Below are 8,717 nucleotides of genomic sequence, written 5' to 3'. Positions count from 1 at the left end.
GACCCATAGGATTGTAGGGTATACCTGTAACATGCTTAATATTATAGTAAGCAAAAAAACGTTTCATTTTTTAGAGACATAAGCTGGAGCATTATCTGTCTTTATTTGTGCAGGTATACCCATGATGGCCATAACTTCTAAATAATGAGTGATTACTGAACCAGCTTTTTCTGAGCTTAAAGCAGATCTCCATTGAATACCTGAATATGTGTCAATGGTATGGTGCAAATATTTTAATTTGCCAAATTCTGCAAAGTGGAACACATCCATCTACCAAATTTCATTCATTTGAGTACCATTTGGATTAGTCCCTGCAGGCAGTGGTGTTTGGTTATAGAAAGAGCAAGTAGGGCATTTCTTTATAATCTCCGTAGCCTGTTGCCATGTAATAGAAAACTCTTTCTTCAAGCCTTTGCTATTTACGTGATGTTTATTATGAAATTCAGAGGCCTGCAGCACACTTCCAATCAACAATTGACCAATGTCTGTATTACCTTGTGCTAGAGGACATGGCAGACCTGTATAAGATCGATGTATGTTATGTACATAGGGCAAAGCCTGTTCCTGATCATGTCTTCGACCTGGATAAACAATGAAGTCAGTTCTGTATCATCTGGTATAAATTTAGCAGTTTCAATATGCAAGATAACTCTTTCTGTGTATTGCGAGTCAGTAACTTCATTAAGATGTTCTTTAAAATCTCTTAGCACCATAAGAATGGCATATAATTCTGCCTTTTGGACAGAATCATAAGGACTTTGTTTCAGCTTACTCAATTCTTCTAATCTGTAACCTGCCTTCTCTGATTTATTAGCATCAGTATAAAATGTATGGGCTCCAGTTATCAGATCATCACCGATGATTTGAAGAAGAATACAAGAAGATCTCTTTATAAAGTTAAGCCTATTCTTTTTGGGGTAGTTGTTATTAATTTCTTCCAAAAAGTTAGCACAAGCTCTTTGCCATGGTTCATGTACTCCCATACATTTTTTGTCTCATCAGTAGTGAAAGACACTATAATTTCTTCTGGGTCTATGCCTGCTAATTGATGAAGTCTCAATTTACCTTTTATAATTAGTTCAGAGACTTTTTCCACATAGAATTTAATTTTTACTGGTTTATGTGATAAAAATATCCATTCTAAGATATTATCATCTCTCTGCATTAAATTTCCTGTAGGAGAAATTCTGGAAGGCAATATGACGAGAATATAACTAAGCTTTGGATTCACCCTGTCCACATGTGCCTCCTGTAATTTTTCTTCAACCATTGTCAGTTTCTTTTCTGCTTCAGCTGTTAATTCTCTGGGACTGTTTAAGTCTTTATCACCATCCAAGGTTTTGTTTAAATGAATTATTATATCAGGTATTATCCAAACAGCCAGTTGTAGGTTGGAAATAGCTCCTAACCATCTTCCTCCCCCCCCTCCGGGAACAGCCTGGAGGTTTTTTTTATTTATTTTTATTTTTTTTTAATTTTTTATTTTTTTTCTCATTTTTTTATTCAAGATTTCCATCTCCTCCCCTTCTCCTCCCCCTTCCCTCCCCTCCCTTCCACCCATACCCCCACTCCACCCCTCTCCAAAGACAAAGAGTCATCAGGGTTCCCTTCACTTTGTTTAGTCCAAGGTCCTCCCAGCTCCCCCTAAGTCCAGGAAGGTGAGCAACCAAACTGACAAGGCTCACAGTGAGCCCGTCCATGCTCTAGAGTTCATGTTCATTGCCATTGTCCTTGGTTTCTCAGTCCTCCTCCACCATCAGCCACATTCAGAGAGTCCGGTTTGGTCCCCTGTTCCATCAGTCCCATTCCGACTGGACTTGGTGGTCTCCCGTTAGATCTGTCCCACCGTCTCAATGGGTAAAAGCACTCCTCGTGGTCCTGGCTTCCTTGCTCATGATCTCCCTCCTTTTGCTCCTCATCAGGACCTTGAGAGCTCAGTCTGGTGCTCCTATGTGGGGCTCTGTCATTTTCTCCATCCAATGCCAGGTGAAGGTTCTATGGTGATATGCAAGATATTCATGAGTATGACAATAGGATCTGGACATTTCTGGCACCCTCTCCTCAGCTGCCCAAGGAACTAGCTGGGGGAATCTTCCTGGATACCTGGGAACCCCTCTAGAGTCAAGTCTCTGCCAACCCTAGAATGGCTCCCTTAACTAAGATACATAATTCCTTGTTCCCATATCCACCCTTCCTATATCCCAACCATCCTATTCCCCCAAGCTCTTCCCATCCTCCACTTCACACTTTTCTCTCCCCATCTCCCCATCCCTCCATCCTCCCCACCCCCATATTCATCTTTGAAAGTCATTAAGAGTCCATAACTGATCTCTCCTAATATGTGCCTTTTGTGTCTTCATTTTTTGTAAACCTATTTTATAACCTAGAATAATTGACAGAATCTCCTCTCTGTATTTTTTCAGGAGTAATCTGCAATCCCCATTTAGGTAAAACTATCTTTACTTCTTCAAACAGTCTTTCTAAGATATCTATGTTTGAATCAGATAGAAAAATATCATCCATGTAATGGTAAATGATAGACTTAGGAAATTTCTTGTGTATTATTTACAATGGTTGACTTACAAAATATTGACACAAGGTGGGGCTATTTAACATACCTTTTGGGAGGATAGTCCACTAGTACCTCCTAGTAGGCTGAGAATTATTGTAAGGGGGCACTGTGAAGGGAAACTTTTCTCTATACTTTTCTTGTAAAGGTATAGTGAAGAAACAATCCTTTAAATCAATAACTATGAGAGGCCATCCCTTTCATAACAGAGAGGGCAGAGGAATTCCAGATTGCAGAAGGCCCATAGGTTGAATAACCTGTTGATAGCCCTAAGATCTGTCACCATTCTCCATTTACCAGATTTTTTCTTAACAACAAATACAGGAGAATTGAAAGGGCTGGTAGATTCTTCTATATGTCGAGTATATAATTGCTCTTGTACCAGCTGTTCTAAAGCCTGTAACTTTTCCTCAGCTAAAGGTCATTTCTTGATCCATATTGGTTTCTCAGTCAACCATTTTAGAGGCAGGGCTGTTGGTACCTCTGAAGGGTCATCAATTGCTTTGTGTTCTTAAACAGCCTGAATGACCTGTTTCCACTGTCTGTAATATCTTTTAATATTTTCCTCAAAAATATAGGCTCTAGAAGCAGCCCGAATGTTAATCTGGGTATTCCTTTGTTGAAACAGGTCACGACCCCATAAATTCACTGCAATATTGGCTACATATGGCCTTAGTTTTCCTATTTGCCCTTCTGGCCTTTTGCATTCAACCCATCTCGTGCTTTGTCTTACCTGAGATAGGGTTCCAATTCCCAGAAACTGAACATTTACATCCTGAAGAGGCCAATACAGATGCCAAGATTCTGGAGTAATGATACTTACATCCCACTTGTGTCCTGTAAGCCTTCAATAAAAATGCCATTTATACACACTCTTAGTTTTGGTCTTTGTTCATTTATAGAAGTCTGCCAGAATATATATTTCCTCTGTCCTACCAGATTTCTTGACTCATTCTCCACCTTTATTTCACCCTTCAGGCCATTATGCTTTTTATATCAGGCATGGGGCTTTCTAATTTTCCTGATGAGACATGTTCTCCACAGTAACCAGAAGTGAATAGACCACAGTCACCATGGGGGCCTGTGAGAGGACCACATTGTGTTCCCAAGGGTAAACGGGTTGCCTTGTCTATCTCTTGTTCATCTACATTCATTTTTCCAATGTCTTTCTTTTCCACATCTCCTACATAAACCTGAAGGCTGAGTCCTCCTGTTCCTGTTATAACTGGAAGAGCCATTATTCCTGGAAATCCATTGTCTCCAATCCTTTTTCATATGTCCCATTTTAACACAATTAAAACATTTGGTATCTTGATGCCTTCACTTACCATTGGAAATTATTTCTTCCACCCATGCTTCAGTGCCATAGTCAAATATATCAACATTCATTGTATGCAAGACCCATTCCTCCAAGGGCACTGCTCTGATCTTTAAATGCCCCAGGATCCTTTTACACTCTATGTTGGCATTCTCATAAGCCAAAGATTCAACTATTATAGGTCTTGCTTCTGTGACAGATATCCCTATTTGTACAGCCTTAGTTAGTCTTTGTAAAATGTCACTAATGTGTTCTCTCTGACCCTGTTTAACCCTGATATATGATTCCACTCTCTGTCCTGGGTCCTGTCCCAAGCCTTTAAAGCTGCTGTGGCACATATGGATAAGATGTGGTCATCATAAAGAGCTTGGTCCTGAGGATCAGAGTAAAGTCTGTCACCTAGAATTTGATCTAGGGAAATCTCAGTTCCATTCTCTCTTTCCTGCTTTTTAAAATTCTGGCCTCTTCTTTGAAAAGGCACCTCCAATGCAATTGAAGGCCACTCTCTAAGACAGCTGTGGTTAATTGAGCCCAGTCATGAAATGTGGTCTTGTTATTGAGAGCCCAAGTTTTGACCATCTCTCTAACAAAAGATGAATGTAGTCCGTAATTCACTTACCATTGCCTTCTGCAAGGTCTGAATATCCTGTCCAGTATTATGCTCTAATGCCTTCATTGATGATTCTAAGGTATGAAGTCTGTCCATTAGAGATAATATCTCATCCTTGGGCATAATCCTCATGGCATGTATTGTGCCTTTTTGTATGGAAATTCTGGCAATTAATCTATCATACCCTTTTGACAAAGTCCGATTAATACATACAGCAGTTCGAATCCTCTCAAATAATGTTTCAGCATCTATAATCATGGACTGGATTTTATGAACCAAATCAGCTGTTTCCTCCTCCAGAGTAGCAAATCTCTAAGTTTTCAACCTCTTTTCTCAAACCATATTATAAAGAAACTTCCAAATACGAGAAAAATGGTAAGCCCCAGAAATAGCCAAGCAAGGGGAATATCATAAGCATCTTGTAGCATAACTGAAAAGGCTGTGAAAGCCTTGAACAGTTATATTGTCCGAACTTTTCAATCAAAAGAAATCTCACCTGTACTTTTTTTTCCCAAGTCAACAAGAGTAGATGTAATGACCATTGCCTGCCAGTAGGTGGCGGGGTGCACCTGAATCCACGTGGTGGCTGGATGAGAACCAGAAAAGAAATTCTGAATTATACATACTCAAATCCAGAGGTTAAACTCACAGACCGTGTGCTGTGTGAATTACATAACCACAATATGAAGATCTTCCGCACCTATGGTTGTAGAGAGATGGGTGGCAGGCGGCCTGGGCACCAGCAAGTACAGGGGACGCAGTGACCATAGGCTCAGTGCATGCAGCAGCCAATTGTCTCTGGCAGGAAGCACTGAGGAAGGGCAGACGGCACTTCTCAGAGCAGACAACGGGGTGCACTGAACGGGTGCGGGACCTGAGGCACGCAAGCTCGTTGCTCTAGGCTTCCTCACTCTCGGCTGTGAAAGTTGCATGCTGCAGGGATGCATATTAGACGTGGTGACCCACTTAATACTAAGCGTATTAGTCAATGGAGGAAAAGAAACTGACCAAGACTCCGTCAGTACTGGTGAGTGAATAGGGAAAAGCCCAACGCGAATCTCTGCTGCATGGCACAGCGTGGGAAATCTAGAGACTTAAAGAGCTCCAAAGGGCACAGTGGTTGGGTGCCAAATGAAGGGCATAGTCAACTGGTAGACAGAATTAACCAGACCAGTTCAAAAACAGGGAATATAATTTTAATAATTGGGAGCAAGAGCAACTCACACGACCAGGATCCAGTGATAGTCAAGCATGCCAAATGAATACAAAAACAAGAGGCGGGCCCCAGGATGCCCAGTTCCTTCTTCCATTGCCCCAAGTGGCCACACCCTAGCCAAATGTCATTGGCTAAGCTTCCCCATCACTATTTGACTCCCTAACTGTGGGACCTTTAGGAAGTGGCTGCAATCACAACAACTCCCTTATCATCTTTGAAAAGAAGGTCATTATCAAAGGAATTTTCCAAACCATTTTTATGCTATTGTCATTGTGCCTCCCTGTTTTCTAATGGTAAAAGCAAGTCCTCCTCGTCAAATATCTTGGACTTTCGCACCAGAAGAATGGTGACTTAATTCACTTTTATTTATGGTAAATAACTCTTTTTGCATGGTTTTATACACAGAGTAAAAAGAGGTGTATAAGAATGGTACAAAAAAGGAAGAACATTGATATAAATGTGTAAATATTGATTCATTTGAGGACCTGGATGATTCCTAGAAGCTGAAACAACTTTGAACTTTGTAATGAAACAGGCCTGTGTTTCCAAGAATGGATGATGAGGGGCAGCTTTGTTTAGAGAAAATATAAATGAAACAAATATGGGAATAATCTAAATCTTAGAGATTGGCACTGGAAATAACACCAGAATTACAGCAGAGATATGGACCATAAAACCTATCTTGATGATTTCATGTAGCACAATGATAAATAAGCAGAGAGAAACTAAAATATATTTTTTTGCTTCAAGTAACAAAAACCTATATGACTCTGTCTATGCTTGAGTAAGTCTGGAAGAAAGATTTATACTCTGATGATGCTCCAAATGTTGTAAGAAAGCATCTGAGCAGTGAAACATTTGTAAAATTCCATAGATTACTACCTGATTATTATCATTGCAGGAAGACAGAAATGATAATAGATAAAATTAATAGTGCAGTAGGCAAATGACCAGAAATTGTTGGGAACTCAAGCATTGCCTTCAGCAACACAGTGTTACCATCGGTTTGTGAAGAGCAACACATAACCTTGGAGTTAATAGCCTGGGATATGTTGTGCTTCCATGGATACTCTTTGGCCAATGACTCAGTTATGGATGCTTATCCAGAAATGCCAATCTTCCACTTAATCAGTAGCATAATGTTATAACTTTTAATCTTCTATTTTTGGTATTTGAGGACAAAGACTGAGTGGAATCACAGCTTTAAAACTCCTGGGTTACTAAATATACACACTTATTCTTCAAACTGACAGACAGATTCTTATTTCTGGGCACATTTTAAATGGGCATCCTTTTTATAACAAAAAGCCAGGGCTATAAAACTCAGAGTGAAGAGAACCCCCAGATGTTAGCAGGACATGTGTCTACTCCCAACCCACTGAACTGTAGAAGGATGGTGCAGAACTATGAACCATCCTGAGATATTGTGCAGCTGTCAACTGAGGCAATGTCAATATGCTCTCAGAGCACATTAGCATATGTTTATATCTGCAGTGTTCACACTGGCAATCTTGAATAAAATCCAGTTGTTAAAGGTATTCTTAGATATTGTGAGCTGGATCTTCAGGGATGGGTTGTAGTTCTTATCATTATCCCTGCAGATGTGTGCCAGCCATTCCAGACCCTTCCCTGAGGGCTGATAGATTCAACCTACACTTATACTAGTAAAAATCAGTAAAAATCCAGAAAAGGAGCAGGTCAGACTTAGAGTCTTGGAGGTCTGCAACAACCCAGGATCAGAGTCCTTCAGGGTACCCTGGGTCAGGAAATTTGTGGAGATTAAAACTGTGGGTAAGATTGGAATTGGTGAGCATATGAAAGTTTGTCCCTTACAGGGTCTTGACACTCACATGTCAGGAAAATCACCAGCAGGAATGAGGAAATAAGCCTAGACATGGCTACACACCAGTGAGAACACATTCCCAGTGTTGACTTTACACCCAGTATTAAATGGAGCCAGGAGATATTTGCATACTATCACTGGGTGTTAACTCTGATGGTAGACTTAGGTTGTGAGACTCAGGAGGAGAAAGTCTGTGATGCAAGGCACAGAGGAGGCCTCAGGGGAGTTCACCTTTGTTCCCCATAGAAAAAAAAAACAACATGGTAAGTCCCCAAGTCTTCCATATACAGCACATCTGATAAGTACTGTGTGAATGCAGCAAGGTGGAGTATGTGCCATTTGCAAACTATGTGTGGAGACTGCTTGTTCTTTCCCTAACTATTCAGACCTAAAGTAATCACACAGAAAATACATTAATTACAACACTGCTTGGCCTATTAGTTCTGGCTTCTTATCTTTTACATCTTGAATTAACCCATCTCCATTATTTTGTATTTTAACATGAGGCTTGTGGTTTACCAGTTCATCATTCAGGGCCAGTTGCATCTTCCTCCCTTGGTAGCTACATGGCCTCTATTGGACACTATCTTTTTTCCTCTATCACTGCTTGGAATTTCTGCCTTGCTCTATTTTGCACTGCAGTAATCCCAAAGCAGAATCTTTAACACCCAATAGTAATAAAACATATTGACAGCATACATCAGCAAGCAGTCATTTATACAGTCTATAATCCCATGGAAGTAAGTCATATTTCATTGATTTTACTCATCTTTCAATTTGCTGCCTCCCATATTGAGATTTCTATTTATTCAGCATTAGTAGCTTTATCCTTATACTGGCTTCTGTTTCTGACTTGATAAAAACATCAGCAGAAATCATAAACTGTATCTGGTTATATTATTACTAGTCATAACATGACTAGTTATTTTAAATATCTCAGATGATGAGCATTCCATAGGAGGAAGCAAGAGAACAGAAGGTACTGGTGGTCACAATACACAGAGCCTAAGTATTTTATTCACAGAATAAGTGATATTAACATAATGTATTCTTTTTTCCCATTACAATTGATATTTTAGAACTTAGAATGAAAATTATTTGCCTAACTTTAAAAATATTTTCTATTGATTTTTGTGATAAAAATATGGATGAAAATATGCA

This window comes from Arvicola amphibius, chromosome 7 (genome assembly GCF_903992535.2).
Source record: "Arvicola amphibius chromosome 7, mArvAmp1.2, whole genome shotgun sequence".
Classification (NCBI taxonomy): domain Eukaryota; kingdom Metazoa; phylum Chordata; class Mammalia; order Rodentia; family Cricetidae; genus Arvicola; species Arvicola amphibius.
The sequence above is the reverse complement of the archived record's forward strand: the minus strand, read 5'-3'. Positions refer to the sequence as shown.